Source organism: Astyanax mexicanus, unplaced genomic scaffold, assembly GCF_023375975.1.
Source record: "Astyanax mexicanus isolate ESR-SI-001 unplaced genomic scaffold, AstMex3_surface scaffold_35, whole genome shotgun sequence".
In the NCBI taxonomy this organism is placed as follows: domain Eukaryota; kingdom Metazoa; phylum Chordata; class Actinopteri; order Characiformes; family Acestrorhamphidae; genus Astyanax; species Astyanax mexicanus.
In genome coordinates this window covers 967,086-988,122 of record NW_026040045.1, presented here as the reverse complement: position 1 = coordinate 988,122, position 21,037 = coordinate 967,086, and the positions used below count along the sequence as shown (strand labels likewise).

Here is a 21,037-nt window from a genome sequence, read left to right as displayed (position 1 = left end):
ATCAGAAATATAGCCGCAAGCGGCGATTTACGGGGTTCGAGCGTTACAGGCAAAGAGACCCCTGGAGACCAGTTAGGCTTAAAACATGTTGCCGGTTGACCGGCATCGCCAAACTGGATGAGGATGACCAGCATGACCGTGAAGACCAAGCTAGATTACCAGCATGACTAATCTGGATGACAAACTTGTTGACCATATTGACCAAGCTGGAGGACCATAATGACCAAGCTGGAGGACCATAATGACCAAACTGGATGACCAGCATGGCAAAGGTGGTTGGCCAGTATGACCAAGCTGGAAGACCACCATTACTATGAGGACAAAGCTGAATGACCAGCAGGACCATAATGACCAATGTGAATGGCCAGCATGACCAAGCTGGATGGCCAGCATAACCAAGCTGGGTGACCAGCGTGACCATAAAGACCATAATGGCAATGCTAGATGAGTGGTGTGAGTAAACTAGTTGAAAAGCATTGATAAATTGAGCTGTAGTGTTCATCAGGTTTTATGTGGTGTCTTACTGCACTCTAGTGCGCATTTGGTGAAACAAATTCAGTTCTTAAATTGAAAAAACACAACGCATAAAAAGGGCATATAAATAACCCGTATATAGTATATAAGTTTTGACCTGATTAACATTCCGCCTGTTAAAAGCTTGCTGGAATGTGATTGGCTAATAGTGACCACAAAAGTGTCCATATCAAATTTTCATTTGGTGTACCATTAGTGCATGGGCCATAGATGATAATTGGCTAGGATGACCTTGATAGCTTGTATGGTTCTAGAGAAACAGCTATCGAGCATTGGCCCCGCCCCCTGGGGGGGTGTATGTCTACTTAAACTGACAGGGTATCTGAGAATCATGTAATGATCAAAGGACTGAAGTGGTATTAGTGTCAGGTTAAGCATTCAAAAGTTATAAGTGTTAAAGACATTTTACTGCACCATGGTAGAACTCATTTGCATATGGCGGCCATATTGTTTATAAATGTAAAGATTTTTTTAATAGTTATTGAGGAGTAAGCTCTGCTGAACTGTTTGACACCAAACATGTCATGATTGGTCAAGGATACAAGGACAAGATCTCAAAAGTAGGTTTTGCATATTATGCAAATTAAAAAAAAAATTAAGTAGGTGGAGCATAAACAAGAATGACCCAGGAGGCTGACCAGCATGACCAAGAAGGATAAATATGTTCAATTAAGCAAGACAAGCAAGATTGAATAAGTTCAGCAGAGCTTTAATTTAGAATAATTCACCTGTAGCTGTTTCACCAAATGACCACCAGAGCGCAGCAAGAGACCACATATAACCTGCTGAGAATTTATCACTCTATCAGTAAGACAGAACGTTCCCTATTAGTGTGTTTCTATTTATTAAAAAGAGAAGAAAAGTCCGATTGGGCTCCAAATTGGTACTCATGATCAAGTGGTCTGTATATACATGTATGTAAATTTGTGTGTTGATAGGGTCAAAGGTTCCTGACTTCTGACCATTTAGGTTTGAAAAAAGTGATAATACAGGCTTATGGCCTACAAAATGGCTGTTGCTCTTTGGCCATATTAGAGGCAAAAAATATCTGATTTGGCTCAAAATTTGCAATCAAGATCACAATATCAGTCTATATATGTATGTCAATTTCTGTGTCGATAGGGTCAAAGGTTCCTGACTTCTGTCCATTTAGATTTGAAAAAAGCGATAATACAGGCTTGAGGCCTAAAAAATCACTGTAGTTTTCCAGCCGTTGTAGAGGCAAAACATGTCCGATTTGGCTGAAAATTTGCAATCAAGATCAGATTATCAGTCTATATATGTGTATAAATTTGTGTGTTGATAGGGTGAAAGGTTCCTGTCTTCTGTCCATTTAGGTTGGAAAATAGCGATAAATAGAATAAATTGAAAATAGTTATTTTTTCACTGTAGAGCCTACTGAAGACTTATTTGGCTCATACTTGGCACATGTACTTCAAATGTCATTTTTTATTAGTAGCTTCAACAGTTTTGGCATGTTTTAAACTTTGACAGAGTTTTGGCCAAATAACTCTGAAAAGGCTTTCACGTACATGTTTGATCAAGGTTTATGGGCCTCAAATAGTTAAAATATCAAGATTTTTTTGATAATTATTTACCTACAGGGTCTCAAGATTGCATCAAGACCAAATTTGTTTTGATTAATTAAGGACTTAAAGACAAGTTCGAAAAGAGCAATTTTTACTCTTTTGGCCACTGATGAAAATCTTTGCATTTTTGGTAAACACATGTAATTACAAAGTTGTAAAGGCTACAGCAAAGTATACAAATAAAAAAGAATAACAAGCCTAGGCCACTTGTACCTTTAGATATAACTGATTTTCTGCTATAGCGCCCCCTTGAGGCCAATCAACGCCATATTTTAATGGATGATAGAAGGCCCTGAGATACATGTAGGGTATAAGTATCGTCCTGATTGGTCATTGTTTAGCCTGTCAAAAGCTTGCTGGAATCTGATTGGCTAATAACGATCGCAAAAATTTGCATATCAAATTTTCCTTCTGTAAAACATTAGGACATAGGCCATAGATGATACATGCCAAAGGAGAGCTTCATAGCTTGTACGGTTCCTGAGAAACAGATTTTTAGCTTTGGCTCCGCCCCCTCGGGGCGTATGTCTACACAGATTGACGGGCTACCTCAGAATCATGTTGGCATCAAAGTAGTAAAGTGGCATTAGTGTAGGTTTAAGCATTCAAAAGTTACAGCTGTTAGAGTAAATTTGGGTGTGCCACGGTAAGATTAATTTGCATATGGCGGCCATATTGTTTACAAATTTCACAATTTTTTCGATAATTATTGACGATGGGACTCTGTTTAGTTGTTTGACACTAAATATGACAGGATTGGTAAATGACCCTAGGACAAGTTCTCAAAAGTAGGTTTTGCATATTATGCTAAATAGCAAAAAATCTAAGTGGGCGGAGCTTAGTGGTTCTATTGACCTTTTTGATTTGCCATTAACCAAGGAATCATATAATGCAAGAATTTTTGCTCTAGCTGTCAGGGCGTGGAAGTTACGAGGCCAAACGCGTTGACCTTCGCCATAGCGCCCCCTTGAGGCCGATCGGGCTCATCTTTTGAATCTGAGTAGCGGTGAGAAGTACTACCATATGACCAAGTCTCAGCCTTGTAGGCCTTACGGTTTCTTCTGCCCAATCACTTCTATGGCAGAAAAAGAATAAGAATAATAATAATAACTAGAAAAGGTAAAGTTCGTGAACGAACTTTAAGTTGGCTTGGAAAAGAACGCTAATAACGTTAAAAGTTTAAATGGTTGTTAAGCTGTTTCTGTCTGAAGAGTGTGAAGAGTCATTGATATGCTGTTAACTTTTGGCTAAACGCTAAATGCTAAAAACGCTGAAATCTAAAAACATTTGGTTAAACGCTGAAATCTAAAAACATTTGGTTAAATGCTGAAATCTAAAAACGTTTGATTAAACGCTGAAATCCAAAAACGTTTGGTTAAACGCTGAAATCTAAAAACATTTAGTTAAACGCTGAAATCTAAAAACGGTTGATTAAACGCTGAAATCTAAAAACGTTTGGTTAAACGCTGAAATCTAAAAACATTTGATTAAACACTGAAATCTAAAAACGCTTGTTTAAATGCTGAAATCGTAAAACTTTTGGTTAAACTTTTGATTGCTAATGTGTTGCTAGGCAGTTGCTATAATTTCTGAAAAGGTTGCTAAGCTGTTGCTAGGCAGTTGCTAATGTTTTCCAGGTGGTTGTTAAGCTATTGCTAACTGGTTGCTAGGCAATTGCTAACATATACCTGGTAGTTGCTAAGGTGTTGCTAGGTGGTTGCTAGGGTGTTGCTAGGTTGTTGCTAAGGTGTTGCTATGGTATCTGGGGTGGTTGCTAAGGTGTTTCTAGGTGGTTGCTAGGTGGTTGCTAAGGTGTTGCTATGGTATCCGGGGTGGTTGCTAAGATGTTGCTAGGTGGTTGCTAAGGTGTTGCTATGCGGTTGCTAAGGTGTTGCTATGGTATCTGGGGTGGTTTCTACGGTGTTGCTAGGTGGTTGCTAAGGTGTTGCTAGGTGGTTGCTAAGGTGTTCCTAGGTGGTTGCTAGGCAGTTGCTATCATTTCTAAAGTGGTTGCTAAGTGGTTGCTAGGCAGTTGCTAACGTTTTCCAGGTGGTTGCTAAGGTGTTGCTAAGTGGTTGCTAGGCAGTTGCTTACGTTTTCCAGGTGGTTGCTAAGGTGTTGCTAAGTGGTTGCTAGGCAGTTGCTATCGTTTCTAAAGTGGTTGCTAGGCAGTTGCTAACGTTTTCCATGTGGTTGCTAAGTGGTTGCTAGGCAGTTGCTATCATTTCTAAAGTGGTTTCTAAGTGGTTGCTAGGCAGTTGCTAACGTTTTCCTAGTGGTTGTTAAGGTGTTGCTAAGTGGTTGCTAGGCAGTTGCTATCATTTCTAAAGCGGTTGCTAGGCAGTTGCTAACGTTTTCCATGTGGTTGCTAAGTGGTTGCTAGGCAGTTGCTATCATTTCTAAAGTGGTTGCTAAGTGGTTGCTAGGCAGTTGCTAACGTTTTCCAAGTGGTTGCTAGGCAGTTGCTAAGTGGTTGCTAGGCAGTTGCTAACATTTTCCAGGTGGTTGCTAAGTGGTTGCTAGGTAGTTGCTAACATATTCCAGGTGGTTGCTAGGCAGCTGCTAAGTGGTTGCTAGGCAGTTGCTAACGTTTTCCAGGTAGTTGCTAAGTGGTTGCTAGGCAGTTGCTAACATTTTCCAGGTGGTTGCTAGGCAGTTGCTAAGTGGTTGCTAGGCAGTTGCTAACGTTTTCCAAGTGGTTGCTAGGCAGTTGCTAAGTGGTTGCTAGGCAGTTGCTAACGTTTTCCAGGTGGTTGCTAAGTGGTTGCTAACTGGTTGCTAGGCAGTTGCTATCATTTCTAAAGTGGTTGCTAAGTGGTTGCTAGGCAGTTGCTAACGTTTTCCTAGTGGTTGCTAAGTGGTTGCTAGGTAGTTGCTAACATATTCCAGGTGGTTGCTAGGCAGCTGCTAAGTGGTTGCTAGGCAGTTGCTAACGTTTTCCAGGTGGTTGCTAAGTGGTTGCTAGGCAGTTGCTAACGTTTTCCAGGTGGTTGCTAGGCAGTTGCTAAGTGGTTGCTAGGCAGTTGCTAACGTTTTCCAAGTGGTTGCTAGGCAGTTGCTAAGTGGTTGCTAGGCAGTTGCTAACGTTTTCCAGGTGGTTGCTAAGTGGTTGCTAGGCAGTTGCTAACGTTTTCCAGGTGGTTGCTAGGCAGTTGCTAAGTGGTTGCTAGGCAGTTGCTAACGTTTTCCAGGTGGTTGCTCAGTGGTTGCTAGGCAGTTGCTAACGTTTTCCAGGTGGTTGCTAAGTGGTTGCTAGGCAGTTGCTAACCTATTCCAGGTGGTTGCTAGGCAGTTGCTAAGTGGTTGCTAGGCAGTTGCTAACGTTTTCCAAGTGGTTGCTAGGCAGTTGCTAAGTGGTTGCTAAGCAGTTGCTAACGTTTTCCAGGTGGTTGCTAAGTGGTTGCTAGGCAGTTGCTAACGTTTTCCAGGTGGTTGCTAGGCAGTTGCTAAGTGGTTGCTAGGCAGTTGCTAACGTTTTCCAAGTGGTTGCTAGGCAGTTGCTAAGTGGTTGCTAGGCAGTTGCTAACGTTTTCCAGGTGGTTGCTAAGTGGTTGCTAGGCAGTTGCTAACATTTTCCAGGTGGTTGCCAGGCAAATGCTAAGTTGTTGCTAGGCAGTTGCTAACGTTTTCCAGGTGGTTGCTAAGTGGTTGCTAGGCAGTTGCTAACGTATTCCAGGTGGTTGCTAGGCAGTTGCTAAGTGGTTGCTAGGCAGTTGCTAACGTTTTCCAGGTGGTTGCTCAGTGGTTGCTAGGCAGTTGCTAACGTTTTCCAGGTGGTTGCTAAGTGGTTGTTAGGCAGTTGCTAACGTATTTCAGGTGGTTGCTAGGCAGTTGCTAAGTGGTTGCTAGGCAGTTGCTAACGTTTTCCAAGTGGTTGCTAGGCAGTTGCTAAGTGGTTGCTAGGCAGTTGCTAACGTTTTCCAGGTGGTTGCTAAGGTGTTGCTAAGTGGTTGCTAGGCAGTTGCTAACGTTTTCCAGGTGGTTGCTAAGGTGGTTGCTAAGCAGTTATTAGGGGGTTGCTAAGCCCTGGCTGGGGTGCCGGGGTGTCCAAACTTTTGACTGATAGCTGCTCCATACAGCAGCTCCTCCATACACTCACAGTACTGGAGGAGCAGGGGAGAGAAGGGGTTCCGTGCGCAGAGCTGCTCGTGTGTGAGATGGAACTCTGGGCCCCCCATTCATTTCTATGGGAAAACTTCGTACGACATTTGTACGAAATCCGTACGACGTATCGTTTCGTAAAGCATATTTTCGGAAAGAACTCACTAAGTTCTATAGACCGTCCGAATTTCGTCTTCATATCTCAAAAATTCTGACGTTCACAGCCGTTCAAAAATCTTCTAGTTCATTGTCTATGGAAAAAAGGGCGTACGTTTACGAAGTTTTTACGAAAACCGTACGATATATCGCTCCAAAAAGCACAAGCAACGTAATTCACTATAGGTCCCACGATCCCTGAAAGTTTCGTGATTCTACGTTAAAAGCCCTAGGAGGAGTAGCGTTTAACAAAAGTGAGGAAGAATAATAATAATAACTAGAAAAGGCAAAGTTCGTGAACGAACTTTAAGTTGGCTTGGAAAAGAACGCTAATAACGTTAAAAAGTTAAAATGGTTGCTAAGCTGTTTCTGTCTGAAGAGTGTGAAGAGTCGTGGATATGCTGTTAACTTTTGGCTAAACGCTAAATGCCAAAAACGCCGGAATCTAAAAATGTTTGGTTAAACGCTGAAATCTAAAAACGTTTGGTTAAACGCTGAAATCTAAAAACGTTTGGTTAAACGCTGAAATCTAAAAACGTTTGTTTAAATGCTGAAATCGTAAAACTTTTGGTTAATCTTTTGATTGCCAATTTGATGCTAGGCAGTTGCTATCATTTCTGAAGTGGTTGCTAAGTTGTTGCTAGGCAGTTGCTAATGTTTTCCAGGTGGTTGCTAAGCTGTTGCTAACTGGTTGCTAGGCAGTTGCTAACATATTACAGGTGGTTGCTAAGGTGTTGCTAGGTGGTTGCTAGGTTGTTGCTAGGGTGTTGCTATGGTATGCGGGGTGGTTGCTAAGATGTTGCTAGGTGGTTGCTAGGTGGTTGATAACTTGTTGCTAGGTGGTTGCTAAGGTGTTGCTATGGTATCCAGGGTGGTTGCTAAGGTGTTGCTAGGTGGTTGCTAGGCAGTTGCTATCATTTCTAAAGTGGTTGCTAAGTGGTTGCTAGGCAGTTGCTAACGTTTTCCTAGTGGTTGTTAAGGTGTTGCTAAGTGGTTGCTAGGCAGTTGCTAACGTTTTCCAGGTGGTTGCTAAGTGGTTGCTAGGCAGTTGCTAACGTTTTCCAGGTGGTTGCTAGGCAGTTGATAAGTGGTTGCTAGGCAGTTGCTAACGTTTTCCAAGTGGTTGCTAGGCAGTTGCTAAGTGGTTGCTAGGCAGTTGCTAACGTTTTCCAGGTGGTTGCTAAGTGGTTGCTAGGCAGTTGCTAACGTTTTCCAGGTGGTTGCTAGGCAGTTGCTAAGTTGTTGCTAGGCAGTTGCTAACGTTTTCCAGGTGGTTGCTAAGTGGTTGCTAGGCAGTTGCTAACGTATTCCAGGTGGTTGCTAGGCAGTTGCTAAGTGGTTGCTAGGCAGTTGCTAACGTTTTCCAGGTGGTTGCTCAGTGGTTGCTAGGCAGTTGCTAACGTTTTCCAGGTGGTTGCTAAGTGGTTGCTAGGCAGTTGCTAACGTATTCCAGGTGGTTGCTAGGCAGTTGCTAAGTGGTTGCTAGGCAGTTGCTAACGTTTTCCAAGTGGTTGCTAGGCAGTTGCTAAGTGGTTGCTAGGCAGTTGCTAACGTTTTCCAGGTGGTTGCTAAGTGGTTGCTAGGCAGTTGCTAACGTTTTCCAAGTGGTTGCTAGGCAGTTGCTAAGTGGTTGCTAGGCAGTTGCTAACGTTTTCCAGGTGGTTGCTAAGTGGTTGCTAGGCAGTTGCTAACATTTTCCAGGTGGTTGCTAGGCAGTTGCTAAGTTGTTGCTAGGCAGTTGCTAACGTTTTCCAGGTGGTTGCTAAGTGGTTGCTAGGCAGTTGCTAACGTATTCCAGGTGGTTGCTAGGCAGTTGCTAAGTGGTTGCTAGGCAGTTGCTAACATTTCTAAAGTGGTTGCTAAGTGGTTGCTAGGCAGTTGCTAACGTTTTCCTAGTGGTTGCTAAGGTGTTGCTAAGTGGTTGCTAGGCAGTTGCTAACGTTTTCCAGGTGGTTGCTAAGGTGGTTGCTAAGCAGTTAATAGGTGGTTGCAAAGCCCTGGCTGGGGTGCCGGGGTGTCCAAACTTTTGACTGATAGCTGCTCCATACAGCAGCTCCTCCATACACTCACAGTACTGGAGGAGCAGGGGAGAGAAGGGGTTCCGTGCGCAGAGCTGCTCGTGTGTGAGATGGAACTCTGGGCCCCCCATTCATTTCTATGGGGCAACTTCGTACGACATTTGTACGAAATCCGTACGACGTATCGTTTCGTAAAGCATATTTTCGGAAAGAACTCACTAAGTTCTATAGACCATCCGAATTTCGTCTTCATATCTCAAAAATTGTGACGTTCACAGCCGTTCAAAAATCTTCTAGTTCATTGTCTATGGAAAAAATGACGTACGTTTACGAAGTTTTTACGAAAACCGTACGATATATCGCTCCAAAAAGCACAAGCAACGTAATTCACTATAGGTCCCACGATCCCTGAAAGTTTCGTGATTCTACGTTAAAAGCCCTAGGAGGAGTAGCGTTTAACAAAAGTGAGGAAGAATAATAATAATAATAATAATAATAATAATAATAAGAAGATTACGAAGAACAATAAGTTGGCTTTTCCAAGCCAACTTAATAATAATAATAATAAGAAGATTACGAAGAACAAGAAGTTGGCTTTTCCAAGCCAACTTAATAATAATAACTAGAAAAGGCAAAGTTCGTGAACGAACTTTAAGTTGGCTTGTCAAATAGTTACTAAGTTGTGTAGTGTGTGTGTGGTGTGGAGTGTGTGGGGTGTGGAGTGGGTTGTGGAGTGTGTTTGGTGTGGTGTGTTTGGAATGTGGTGTGGAGTGTGGTGTATGTGTGGTGGAGTGTGGGGTGAGTTGTGTGTATCAGGTGTGGAGTGTGTGTGTTGTGGAGTGTGTGTGGTGTGGTGTGTAGAGAGTGTGGTGTGGTGTGTGGAGTATGTGTGGTGTGGAGTGTGTGTGGTGTGGTGTATGTGTGGTGGAGTGTGGGGTTTGTGTCAGGTGTGGAGTGTGTGTGGTGTGGGGTATGTGTGGTGTGAAGTGTGTGTGGGGTGGAGTGTGTATGGTGTGGGGTATGTGAGCTGTGGAGTGTGTATGTGGTATGGAGAGTGTGGGGTATGTGTGGTGTGGGGTGTGAAGTGTGTGGTATGTTTGGGGTGGAGTGTGCGTGGTGTGAGGTATGTGAGCTGTGGAGTGTGTGTGTGGTATGGAGTGTGTGTGGTGTGGGGTATGTGTGGGGTGAAGTGTGTGTGGTGTGGGGTATATGAGCTATCGAGAGTGTGTGTGGTTTAAAGTGTGTGTGGTGTGGGGTATGTGTGGTGTGGAGTGTGTGGTGTTGTGTGTGGTATGTGTGGGGTGGAGTGTGTGTGGTGTGGGGTATGTGAGCTGTGGAGTGTGTGTGGTTTAAAGTGTGTGTGGTGTGGGGTTTGTGTGGTGTGGTATGTTTGGGGTGGAGTGTGCGTGGTGTGAGGTATGTGAGCTGTGGAGTGTGTGTGTGGTGTGGAGTGTGTGTGGTGTGGGGTGGGTGTGTGGTGTGGACTGTGGAGTTTGTGTGGTGTGGAGTATGTGTGGTGTGGAGTGAGTGTGGGGAGTGGACTGTGTGTCGTGTGGTGAGTGTGTGGAGTGTGTGTGGTGTGAGGTGTGAAGTGTGGGGTGTGTGTGTGGTGTGGGGTATGTGTGGTTTGAAGTGTGTGTGGTGTGGTGTATGTGTGGTGTGTGCGTGTGTGTGGTGTGGGGTGTGTGGTGTGGGGTGTGTAGTGTTGTATTGGTTCTGGTGTGGGTTGTGTTCAGCAGTATCTTCTCCATACAGATACAGTACTGAGGAGCAGGGCAGAGAGGGGGGCCGTGCGCAGGATCGGCTGGTGTGTGTGAGATGGCCAACATTCCGCCCATTCATTCCTATGGGGAAAGTTCGTACGATAATTTTACGAAAACCGTAAATCGTATCGGTGAGATCAGCATATCGTCTGAAACGTCTCTGCAAGTTCTGTAGGTCTTGTGAATTTCGTGGTTCTAGCTTGAAAATTGTGACTTTTACAGCAGTTTGAAAAAAGTGTGAATGGAAGTCTATGGGGAAAAAAGTGACTTTGACGGAACCGTGCTAGAACCCTGGTTCTCCGATCGCTTAGAAAAGCACAAGCAACTTAAGTGGCTATGGGTTCTACCATCCTGTGAAGTTTGGTGGTTCTAGCTCGAAAACTGTAGGAGGAGTAGCGTTGAGAAATTTTAGCGTAGAATAATAATAATAACTAGAAAAGGAAAGTTCGATAACGAACTTTAAGTTGGCTTGGAAAAGTACGTTAAATAGTTAAATAACGTTGAATAGTTAAAATGGTTGCTAAGATATTTCTGTCTAAAGCGTGTGAAGAGTGGTTGCTATGCTGTTGACTTTCGGCTAAATGTTGAAGTCCAAAAAGTTTTGGCTAACATGGTGAAAAGCTTATAATTATCTTATAAAGTAAAGTGTTGCTAAGTGGTTGCTAGGTAGTTGCTAGGCAGTTGCTAATGTAGTCCACATCGTTGCTTAGTGCTTGCTAATTGGTTGCTAGGCAGTTGCGAACATATTCCAGGTGGTTGCTAAGCTGTTGCTAACTTGTTGCTAGGCAATTCCTAACGTATTCCAAATGGTTTTTAAGTGGTTATTAGGCAGTTTCTAATATTTTCCAGGTGGTTGCTAACTGGTTGCTATGGTATCTGGGGTGGTTGCTAAGGTGTTGCTAGGTGGTTGCTAAGGTGTTGCTATGGTATCTGGGGTGGTTGCTAAGGTGTTGCTAGGTGGTTGCTAGAGGGTTGCTAGGTGGTTGCTAAGGTGTTGCTATGGGATCCGGGGAGGTTGCTAAGGTGTTGCTATGGTATCCGGGTTGGTTGCTAAGGTGTTGCTAGGTGGTTGCTAAGGTGTTGCTATGGTATCCAGGGTGGTTGCTAAGGTGTTGCTAGGTGGTTGCTAGGGTGTTGCTAGGCGGTTGCTATGGTATCCAGGGTGGTTGCTAAGGTGTTGCTAGGTGGTTGCTAAGGTGTTGCTAGGTGGTTGCTATGGTGTTGCTATGGTATCCGGGGTGGTTGCTAAGGTGTTGCTAGGTGGTTGCTAAGGTGTTGCTATGGTATCCAGGGTGGTTGCTAAGGTGTTGCTAGGTGGTTGCTAGGTGGTTGCTAGGGTGTTGCTAGGTGGTTGCTAAGGTGTTGATTTGGTATCCAGGGTGGTTGCTAAGGTATTGCTAGGTGGTTGCTAAGGTGTTGCTAGGTGGTTGCTAAGGTGTTGCTATGGTATCCGGGGTGGTTGCTAAGGTGTTGCTAGGTGGTTGCAAGGTGGTTGCTAAGGTGTTGCTAGGTGGTTGCTAGGGTGTTGCTAGGTGGTTGCTAAGGTTTTGCTAGGTGGTTGCTAAGGTGTTGCTATGGTATCCAGGGTGGTTGCTAAGGTGTTGCTAGGTGGTTGCTAAGGTGTTGCTATGGTATCCGGGGTGGTTGCTAAGGTGTTGCTAGGTGGTTGCTAAGGTGTTGCTATGGTATCCGGGTTGGTTGCTAAGGTGTTGCTAGGTGGTTGCTAAGGTGTTGCTATGGTATCCAGGGTGGTTGCTAAGGTGTTGCTAGGTGGTTGCTAGGGTGTTGCTAGGCGGTTGCTATGGTATCCAGGGTGGTTGCTAAGGTGTTGCTAGGTGGTTGCTAAGGTGTTGCTAGGTGGTTGCTATGGTGTTGCTATGGTATCCGGGGTGGTTGCTAAGGTGTTGCTAGGTGGTTGCTAAGGTGTTGCTATGGTATCCAGGGTGGTTGCTAAGGTGTTGCTAGGTGGTTGCTAGGGTGTTGCTAGGTGGTTGCTAAGGTGTTGATTTGGTATCCAGGGTGGTTGCTAAGGTATTGCTAGGTGGTTGCTAAGGTGTTGCTAGGTGGTTGCTAAGGTGTTGCTATGGTATCCGGGGTGGTTGCTAAGGTGTTGCTAGGTGGTTGCTAAGGTGTTGCTAGGTGGTTGCTAGGGTGTTGCTAGGTGGTTGCTAAGGTTTTGCTAGGTGGTTGCTAAGGTGTTGCTATGGTATCCAGGGTGGTTGCTAAGGTGTTGCTAGGTGGTTGCTAAGGTGTTGCTATGGTATCCGGGGTGGTTGCTAAGGTGTTGCTAGGTGGTTGCTAAGGTGTTGCTAGGCGGTTGCTAAGGTGTTGCTATGGTGTCTTGGGTGGTTGCTAAGATGTTGCTATGGTATCTGGGGTGGTTGCTAAGGTGTTGCTAGGTGTATCTAACTGGTCGCTAGGCAGTTGCTACCATTTCTAAAGTGGTTGCTAAGCAGTTGCTAGGCAGTTGCTAACGTTTTCCAGGTGGTTGCTAAGGTGTTGCTATCTGGTTGCTAGGCAGTTGCTAATGTATTACACATGGTTGCTAAGTGGTTGCTAGGCAGTTGCTAATGTTTTCCAGGTGGTTGCTAAGGTGTATCTAACTGGTTGCTAGGCAGTTGTAGATAAAAAGAAAGAGTGTTAAATGTAGAAGTACAGAAAAAGGGAGAGCCTGAAATAGAGAAGTAGAGAGAAAATCAGCGTGAGAAGTAGATAAAGAACACCAGAGAATGTGAGAAAAAGAGTGACAAGTAGAGAGAAATAATGAGCGAGAGAAAGAGAATTAGGGATAAAGAGAGATCGAGAAATAAAGAAGTAGAGAAAGAAAGAGGATATAGTAGAGAGATAGATAGAAAGAGAAAGCAAGACAGAAAAGTAGAGTGAAAGAGAAGTAGAGAGAAGAGCGAGAAATAAAGAGAGAGTAAGAGAGAAATAGAGAAATAGAAAAGTAGAAAGAAAGAGACAGAAAAGTAGAGAGAGTGAGAAAGAGAGAGTGAGAAATAGAGAAGTAGAGAGAGAGTGAGAAAGAGAGTGTGAGAAATAGAGAAGAAAAGAGCAAAAGAGAGTGAGAAATAGAGAAGCAGAGAGAGAGAGTGAGAAATAGAGAAGTAGAGAGAGAGTGAGAAAGAGAGAGTGAGAAATAGAGAAGTAGAGAGAGTGAGAAATAGAGATGTAGAGAGTGAGAAAGAGAGTGAGAAATAGAGAAGTAGAGAGAGAGTGAGAAATAGAGACGTAGAGAGAGAGTGAAAAAGAGAGTGAGAAATATAGAAGTAGAGAGAGTGAGAAATATAGAAGTAGAGAGAGAGAGTGAGAAATAGAGACATAGAGAGAGAGTGAGAAAGAGAGAGTGAGAAATAGAGACGTAGAGAGAGAGTGAGAAATAGAGACATAGAGAGAGAGTGAGAAAGAGTGAGAAATAGAGAAGTAGAGAGAGTGAGAAATAGAGACGTAGAAAAGAGTGAGAAAGAGAGAGTGAGAAATAGAGAAGTAGAGAGAGAGTGAGAAATAGAGACGTAGAGAGAGAGTAAGAAATAGAGAAGTAGAGAGCAAAAGAGAGAGTGAGAAGTAGAGAGCAAAAGAGAGAGTGAGACAGAGAAGTAGAGAGCAAACGAGAGAGTGAGAAGTAGAGAAGTAGAGAGCAAAAGAAAGAGTGAGAAATAGAGAAGTAGAGAGCAAAAGAGAGAGTGAGAAATAGAGAAGTAGAGAGAGAGTGGGAAAGATAGAGTGAGAATTAGAGAAGTAGAGAGAGAGTGAGAAAGAGAGAGTGAGATAGAGAAGTAGAGAGAGAGTGAGAAATAGAGACGTAGAGAGTGAGAAAGAGAGAGTGAGATAGAGAAGTAGAGAGAGAGTGAGAAATAGAGTGAGAAATAGAGATGTAGAGAGAGAGTGAGAAAGAGTGAGAAATAGAGGAGTAGAGAGCAAAAGAGAGTGAGAAATAGAGAAGTAGAGAGCAAAAGAGAGAGTGAGAAGTAGAGAAGTAGAGAGCAAAAGAAAGAGTGAGAAATATAGAAATAGAGAGAGAGTGGGAAAGAGAGTGAGAATTAGAGAAGTAGAGAGCGAAAGAGAGAGTGAGAAAGAGAGAGTGGTTTCTAAGCAGTTAATAGGTGGTTGCTAAACCCTGGCTGGGGTGCCGGGGTGTCCAAACTTTTGACTGATAGCTGCTCCATACAGCAGCTCCTCCATACACTCACAGTACTGGAGGAGCAGGGGAGAGAAGGGGTTCCGTGCGCAGAGCTGCTCGTGTGCGAGATGGAACTCTGGGCCCCCCATTCATTTCTATGGGAAAACTTCGTACGAAAATTGTACGAAAACCGTACGTCGTATCGCTTCGCAACCTGCTATTAATTTAAAGATCTCGGTAAGATCTATAAGCTCGCCAAATTTGGTCTTCGTATCTCAAAAATTGTGGCGGTTACGGACGTTTAAAATTTCGCCCCATTCATTCCTATGGGGAAAAAATGCGTACGTTTACGAAGTTTTTACGAAAACCGTACGATAAATCGCTCCAAAAAGCACAAGCACGCTAAGTTGGCATAGGTCCTACGATCCGTGAAAGTTTCGTGATTCTACGTTGAAAGCTCTAGGAGGAGTAGCGTACAGAAAAAAAGGCGTAAGAATAATAATAACTAGAAAAGGTAAAGTTCGTGAACGAACTTTAAGTTGGCTTGGAAAAGAACGCTAATAACGTTAAAAAGTTAAAATGGTTGCTAAGCTTTTTCCGTCTGAAGAGTGTGAAGAGTCATTGACATGCTGTTAACTTTTGGCTAAACGCTAAATGCTAAAAACGCTGAAATCTAAAAACATTTGGTTAAATGCTGAAATCTAAAAACATTTGGTTAAACGCTAAAATCTAAAAACGTTTGATTAAATGCTGAAATCTAAAAACGTTTGGTTAAACGCTGAAATCTAAAAACATTTGGTTAAACGCTGAAATCTAAAAACGTTTGATTAAACGCTGAAATCTAAAAACGTTTTGTTAAACGCTAAATTCTAAAAACGTTTGGTTAAACGCTGAAATCTAAAAACGCTTGTTTAAATGCTGAAATCGTAAAACTTTTGGTTAAACTTTTGATTGCTAATGTGTTGCTAGGCAGTTGCTATCATTTCTGAAAAGGTTGCTAAGCTGTTGCTAGGCAGTTGCTAATGTTTTCCAGATGGTTGCTAAGCTATTGCTAACTGGTTGCTAGGCAATTGCTAACATATACCAGGTAGTTGCTAAGGTGTTGCTAGGTGGTTGCTAGGGTGTTGCTAGGTTGTTGCTAAGGTGTTGCTATGGTATCTGGGGTGGTTGCTAAGATGTTGCTACGTGGTTGCTAGGGTGTTGCTATGGTATCCGGGGTGGTTGCTAAGGTGTCGCTAGGTGGTTGCTAGGGTGTTGCTAGGTGGTTGCTAAGGTGTTGCTATGGTATCTGGGGTGGTTGCTAAGGTGTTTCTAAGTGGTTGCTAGGTGGTTGCTAAGGTGTTGCTATGGTATCCGGGGTGGTTGCTAAGATGTTGCTAGGTGGTTGCTAAGGTGTTTCTATGGTATCTGGGGTGGTTGCTAAGGTGTTTCTAGGTGGTTGCTAGGTGGTTGCTAAGGTGTTGCTATGGTATCCAGGGTGGTTGCTAAGATGTTGCTAGGTGGTTGCTAAGGTGTTGCTATAGTATCTGGGGTGGTTGCTAAGGTGTTTCTAGTTGGTTGCTAGGTGGTTGCTAAGGTGTTGCTATGGTATCCGGGGTGGTTGCTAAGATGTTGCTAGGTGGTTGCTAAGGTGTTGCTATGCGGTTGCTAAGGTGTTGCTATGGTATCTGGGGTGGTTGCTACGGTGTTGCTAGGTGGTTGCTAAGGTGTTGCTATGGTATCCGGGGTGGTTGCTAAGGTGTTGCTAGGTGGTTGCTAGGTGGTTGCTAAGGTGTTGCTAGGTGGTTGCTAAGGTGTTGCTATGGTATCTTGGGTGGTTGCTAAGGTGTTGCTAGGTGGTTGCTAGGTGGTTGCTAAGTGGTTGCTAGGTGGTTGCTAAGGTATTGCTAGGTGGTTGCTAAGGTGTTGCTATGGTAACCGGGGTGGTTGCTAGGTGGTTGCTAAGGTGTTGCTATGGTATCTGGGGTGGTTGCTAAGGTGTTGCTAGGTGGTTGTTAGGCAGTTGCTATTATTTCTAAAGTGGTTGCTAAGTGGTTGCTAGGCAGTTGCTAACGTTTTCCTAATGGTTGCTAAGGTGTTGGTAAGTGGTTGCTAGGCTGTTGCTATCATTTCTAAAGTGGTTGCTAGGCAGTTGCTATCGTTTCTAAGGTGGTTGCTAAGTGGTTGCTAACGTTTTCCTAGTGGTTGTTAAGGTGTTGCTAAGTGGTTGCTAGGCAGTTGCTAACGTTTTCCAGGTGTTTGCTAAGTGGTTGCTAACTGGTTGCTAGGCAGTTGCTATAATTTCTAAAGTGGTTGCTAAGTTGTTGCTAAGTGGTTGCTAGGCAGTTGCTAACGTTTTCCAGGTGGTTGCTAAGGTGTTGCTAAGTGGTTGCTAGGCAGTTGCTAACGTTTTCCAGGTGGTTGCTAAGCAGTTAATAGGTGGTTGCTAAACCCTGGCTGGGGTGCCGGGGTGTCCAAACTTTTGACTGATAGCTGCTCCATACAGCAGCTCCTCCATACACTCACAGTACTGGAGGAGCAGGGGAGAGAAGGGGTTCCGTGCGCAGTGCTGCTCGTGTGTGAGATGGAACTCTGGGCCCCCCATTCATTTCTATGGGAAAAATTCGTACGACAATTGTACGAAAACCGTATGACGTATCGTCAAAACGTTTACATTTTCGGAAAGAACGCGGTAAGGTCTATAGACCGTCCGATTTTTGTATTTGTATGTCAAAAATTGTGGCGGTTACGGACGTTTGAAATTTCGCCCCATTCATTCCTATGGGAAAAAAATGCGTACGTTTACGAAGTTTTTACGAAAACCGTACGATGTATCGCTTCAAAAAGCACAAGCAACCTAATCGGGTATAGGTTCTACGATACTGCAAAATTTCGTGATTCTACGTCAAAAGCTGTAGGAGGAGTAGTGTTTTAAATTTTGTTGCGAGAATAATAATAATAATAATAATAAGTAGAATAAGAAGATTACGAAGAACAATAAGTTGGCTTTTCCAAGCCAACTTAATAACTAGAAAAGGCAAAGTTCGTGAACGAACTTTAAGTTGGCTTGTCAAATAGTTACTAAGTTGTGTAGTGTGTGTGTGGTGTGGAGTGTGTGGGGTGTGGAGTGGGTTGTGGAGTGTGTTTGGTGTGGTGTGTTTGGAATGTGGTGTGGAGTGTGGTGTATGTGTGGTGGAGTGTGGGGTGAGTTGTGTGTATCAGGTGTGGAGTGTGTGTGTTGTGGAGTGTGTGTGGTGTGGTGTGTAGAGAGTGTGGTGTGGTGTGTGGAGTATGTGTGGTGTGGAGTGTGTGTGGTGTGGTGTATGTGTGGTGGAGTGTGGGGTTTGTGTCAGGTGTGGAGTGTGTGTGGTGTGGGGTATGTGTGGTGTGAAGTGTGTGTGGGGTGGAGTGTGTATGGTGTGGGGTATGTGAGCTGTGGAGTGTGTATGTGGTATGGAGAGTGTGGGGTATGTGTGGTGTGGGGTGTGAAGTGTGTGGTATGTTTGGGGTGGAGTGTGCGTGGTGTGAGGTATGTGAGCTGTGGAGTGTGTGTGTGGTATGGAGTGTGTGTGGTGTGGGGTATGTGTGGGGTGAAGTGTGTGTGGTGTGGGGTATATGAGCTATCGAGAGTGTGTGTGGTTTAAAGTGTGTGTGGTGTGGGGTATGTGTGGTGTGGAGTGTGTGGTGTTGTGTGTGGTATGTGTGGGGTGGAGTGTGTGTGGTGTGGGGTATGTGAGCTGTGGAGTGTGTGTGGTTTAAAGTGTGTGTGGTGTGGGGTTTGTGTGGTGTGGTATGTTTGGGGTGGAGTGTGCGTGGTGTGAGGTATGTGAGCTGTGGAGTGTGTGTGTGGTGTGGAGTGTGTGTGGTGTGGGGTGGGTGTGTGGTGTGGACTGTGGAGTTTGTGTGGTGTGGAGTATGTGTGGTGTGGAGTGAGTGTGGGGAGTGGACTGTGTGTCGTGTGGTGAGTGTGTGGAGTGTGTGTGGTGTGAGGTGTGAAGTGTGGGGTGTGTGTGTGGTGTGGGGTATGTGTGGTTTGAAGTGTGTGTGGTGTGGTGTATGTGTGGTGTGTGCGTGTGTGTGGTGTGGGGTGTGTGGTGTGGGGTGTGTAGTGTTGTATTGGTTCTGGTGTGGGTTGTGTTCAGCAGTATCTTCTCCATACAGATACAGTACTGAGGAGCAGGGCAGAGAGGGGGGCCGTGCGCAGGATCGGCTGGTGTGTGTGAGATGGCCAACATTCCGCCCATTCATTCCTATGGGGAAAGTTCGTACGATAATTTTACGAAAACCGTAAATCGTATCGGTGAGATCAGCATATCGTCTGAAACGTCTCTGCAAGTTCTGTAGGTCTTGTGAATTTCGTGGTTCTAGCTTGAAAATTGTGACTTTTACAGCAGTTTGAAAAAAGTGTGAATGGAAGTCTATGGGGAAAAAAGTGACTTTGACGGAACCGTGCTAGAACCCTGGTTCTCCGATCGCTTAGAAAAGCACAAGCAACTTAAGTGGCTATGGGTTCTACCATCCTGTGAAGTTTGGTGGTTCTAGCTCGAAAACTGTAGGAGGAGTAGCGTTGAGAAATTTTAGCGTAGAATAATAATAATAATAATAATAATAATAATAATAATAATAAGAAGAATAAGAAGAACAGTAAGTTGGCTTTGACAAGCCAACTTAATAATAATAATAATAATAATAATAAGAAGAATAAGAAGAACAGTAAGTTGGCTTTGACAAGCCAACTTAATAATAATAATAATAATAATCAGAACAATTACAATAGGGTTTCTAGCACTACGTGCTCGAACCCCTAATTAAGTGGGTGGAGCATAAACAAGAATGACCCAGGCGGCTGACCAGCATGAACAAGGAGGATAAATATGTTCAATTTAGCAAGACAAGCAAGATTGAATAAGTTCAGCAGAGCTTTTATTAAGAATAATTCACCTGTAACTGTTTCACCAAATGACCACCAGAGCGCAGCAAGAGACCACATATAACCTGCTGGAACTATATCACTCTATCAGAAAGACAGAACATTCCCCATCAGTGTGTTTCTATTTATTAAAAAGAGAAGAAAAGTCCGATTGGGCTCCAAATTGGTACTCATGATCAAGTGGTCTGTATATACATGTATGTAAATTTGTGTGTTGATAGGGTCAAAGGTTCCTGACTTCTGACCATTTAGGTTTGAAAAAAGTGATAATACAGGCTTATGGCCTACAAAATGGCTGTTGCTCTTTGGCCATATTAGAGGCAAAAAATATCTGTTTTGGCTCAAAATTTGCAATCAAGATCACAATATCAGTCTATATATGTATGTCAATTTCTGTGTCGATAGGGTCAAAGGTTCCTGACTTATGTCCATTTAGGTTTGAAAAAAGCGATAATACAGGCTTGAGGCCTACAAAATTGCTGTAGTTTTCCAGCCGTTGTAGAGGGAAAACATGTCCGATTTGGCTGAAAATTTGCAATCAAGATCAGATTATCAGTCTATATATGTGTATAAATTTGTGTGTTGATAGGGTGAAAGGTTCCTGTCTTCTGTCCATTTAGGTTGGAAAATAGCGATAAATAGAATAAATTGAAAATAGTTATTTTTTCACTGTAGAGCCTACTGAAGACTTATTTGGCTCATACTTGGCAAATGTGCTTCAAATGTCATTGTTAATTAGTAGCTTCAACAGTTTTGGCATGTTTTAAACTTTGACAGAGTTTTGGCCAAATAACTCTGAAAAGGCTTTCACGTACATGTTTGATCAAGGTTTATGGGCCTCAAATAGTTAAAATGTCAAGATTTTTTTGATAATTATTTACCTACAGGGTCTCAAGATTGCATCAAGACCAAAGTTATTTTGATTGATTAAGGACTTAAAGACAAGTTCGAAAAGAGCAATTTTTACTCTTTTGGCCACTGATGAAAATCTTTCCATTTTTGGTAAATACATGTAATTACAAAGTTGTAAAGGCTACAGCAAAGTATACAAATAAAAAAGAATAACAAGCCTAGGCCACTTGTACCTTTAGATATAACTGATTTTCTGCTATAGCGCCCCCTTGAGGCCAATCAACGCCATATTTTAATGGATGATAGAAGGCCCTGAGATACATGTAGGGTATAAGTATCGTCCTGATTGGTCATTGTTTAGCATGTCAAAAGCTTGCTGGAAACTGATTGGCTAATAACGATCGCAAAAATTTGCATATCAAATTTTCCTTCTGTAAAACATTAGGACATAGGCCATAGATGATACATGCCAAAGGAGAGCTTCATAGCTTGTACGGTTCCTGAGAAACAGATTTTTAGCTTTGGCTCCGCCCCCTGGGGGCGTATGTCTACACAGATTGACGGGCTACCTCAGAATCATGTTGGCATCAAAGGTCTAAAGTGGCATTAGTGTAGGTTTAAGCATTCAAAAGTTACAGCTGTTAGAGTAAATTTGGGTGTGCCACGGTAAGATTAATTTGCATATGGCGGCCATATTGTTTACAAATTTCACAATTTTTTTGAAAATTATTGAGGTTGGGACTCTGCTGAGTTGTTTGACACCAAATATGACAGGATTGGTCAATGACCCTAGGACAAGTTCTCAAAAGTAGGTTTTGCATATTATGCTAAATAGCAAAAAATCTAAGTGGGCGGAGCTTAGTGGTTCTATTGACCTTTTTGATTTGCCATTAACCAAGGAATCATATAGTGCAAGAATTTTTGCTCTAGCTATCAGGGCGTGGCAGTTACGAGGCCTAACGCGTTGACCTTCGCCATAGCGCCCCCTTGAGGTC

At 43.4% G+C, this 21,037-nt stretch overlaps 1 protein-coding gene and 1 long non-coding RNA gene across 2 annotated transcripts in view; both read left to right on the top strand.

The window, feature by feature from the left end:
• Nucleotides 1-21,037, top strand: part of LOC111196878 (protein kinase C-binding protein NELL1-like) — a 617,736-nt gene that overhangs the window by 547,371 nt on the left and 49,328 nt on the right. The window lies entirely within an intron of this gene.
• LOC125790242 (uncharacterized) lies at nucleotides 15,550-16,561 on the top strand. The gene is made up of 3 exons (XR_007430038.1): nucleotides 15,550-15,619; nucleotides 15,739-15,792; nucleotides 15,934-16,561. It is a non-coding gene; the product is annotated as an uncharacterized LOC125790242 (long non-coding RNA).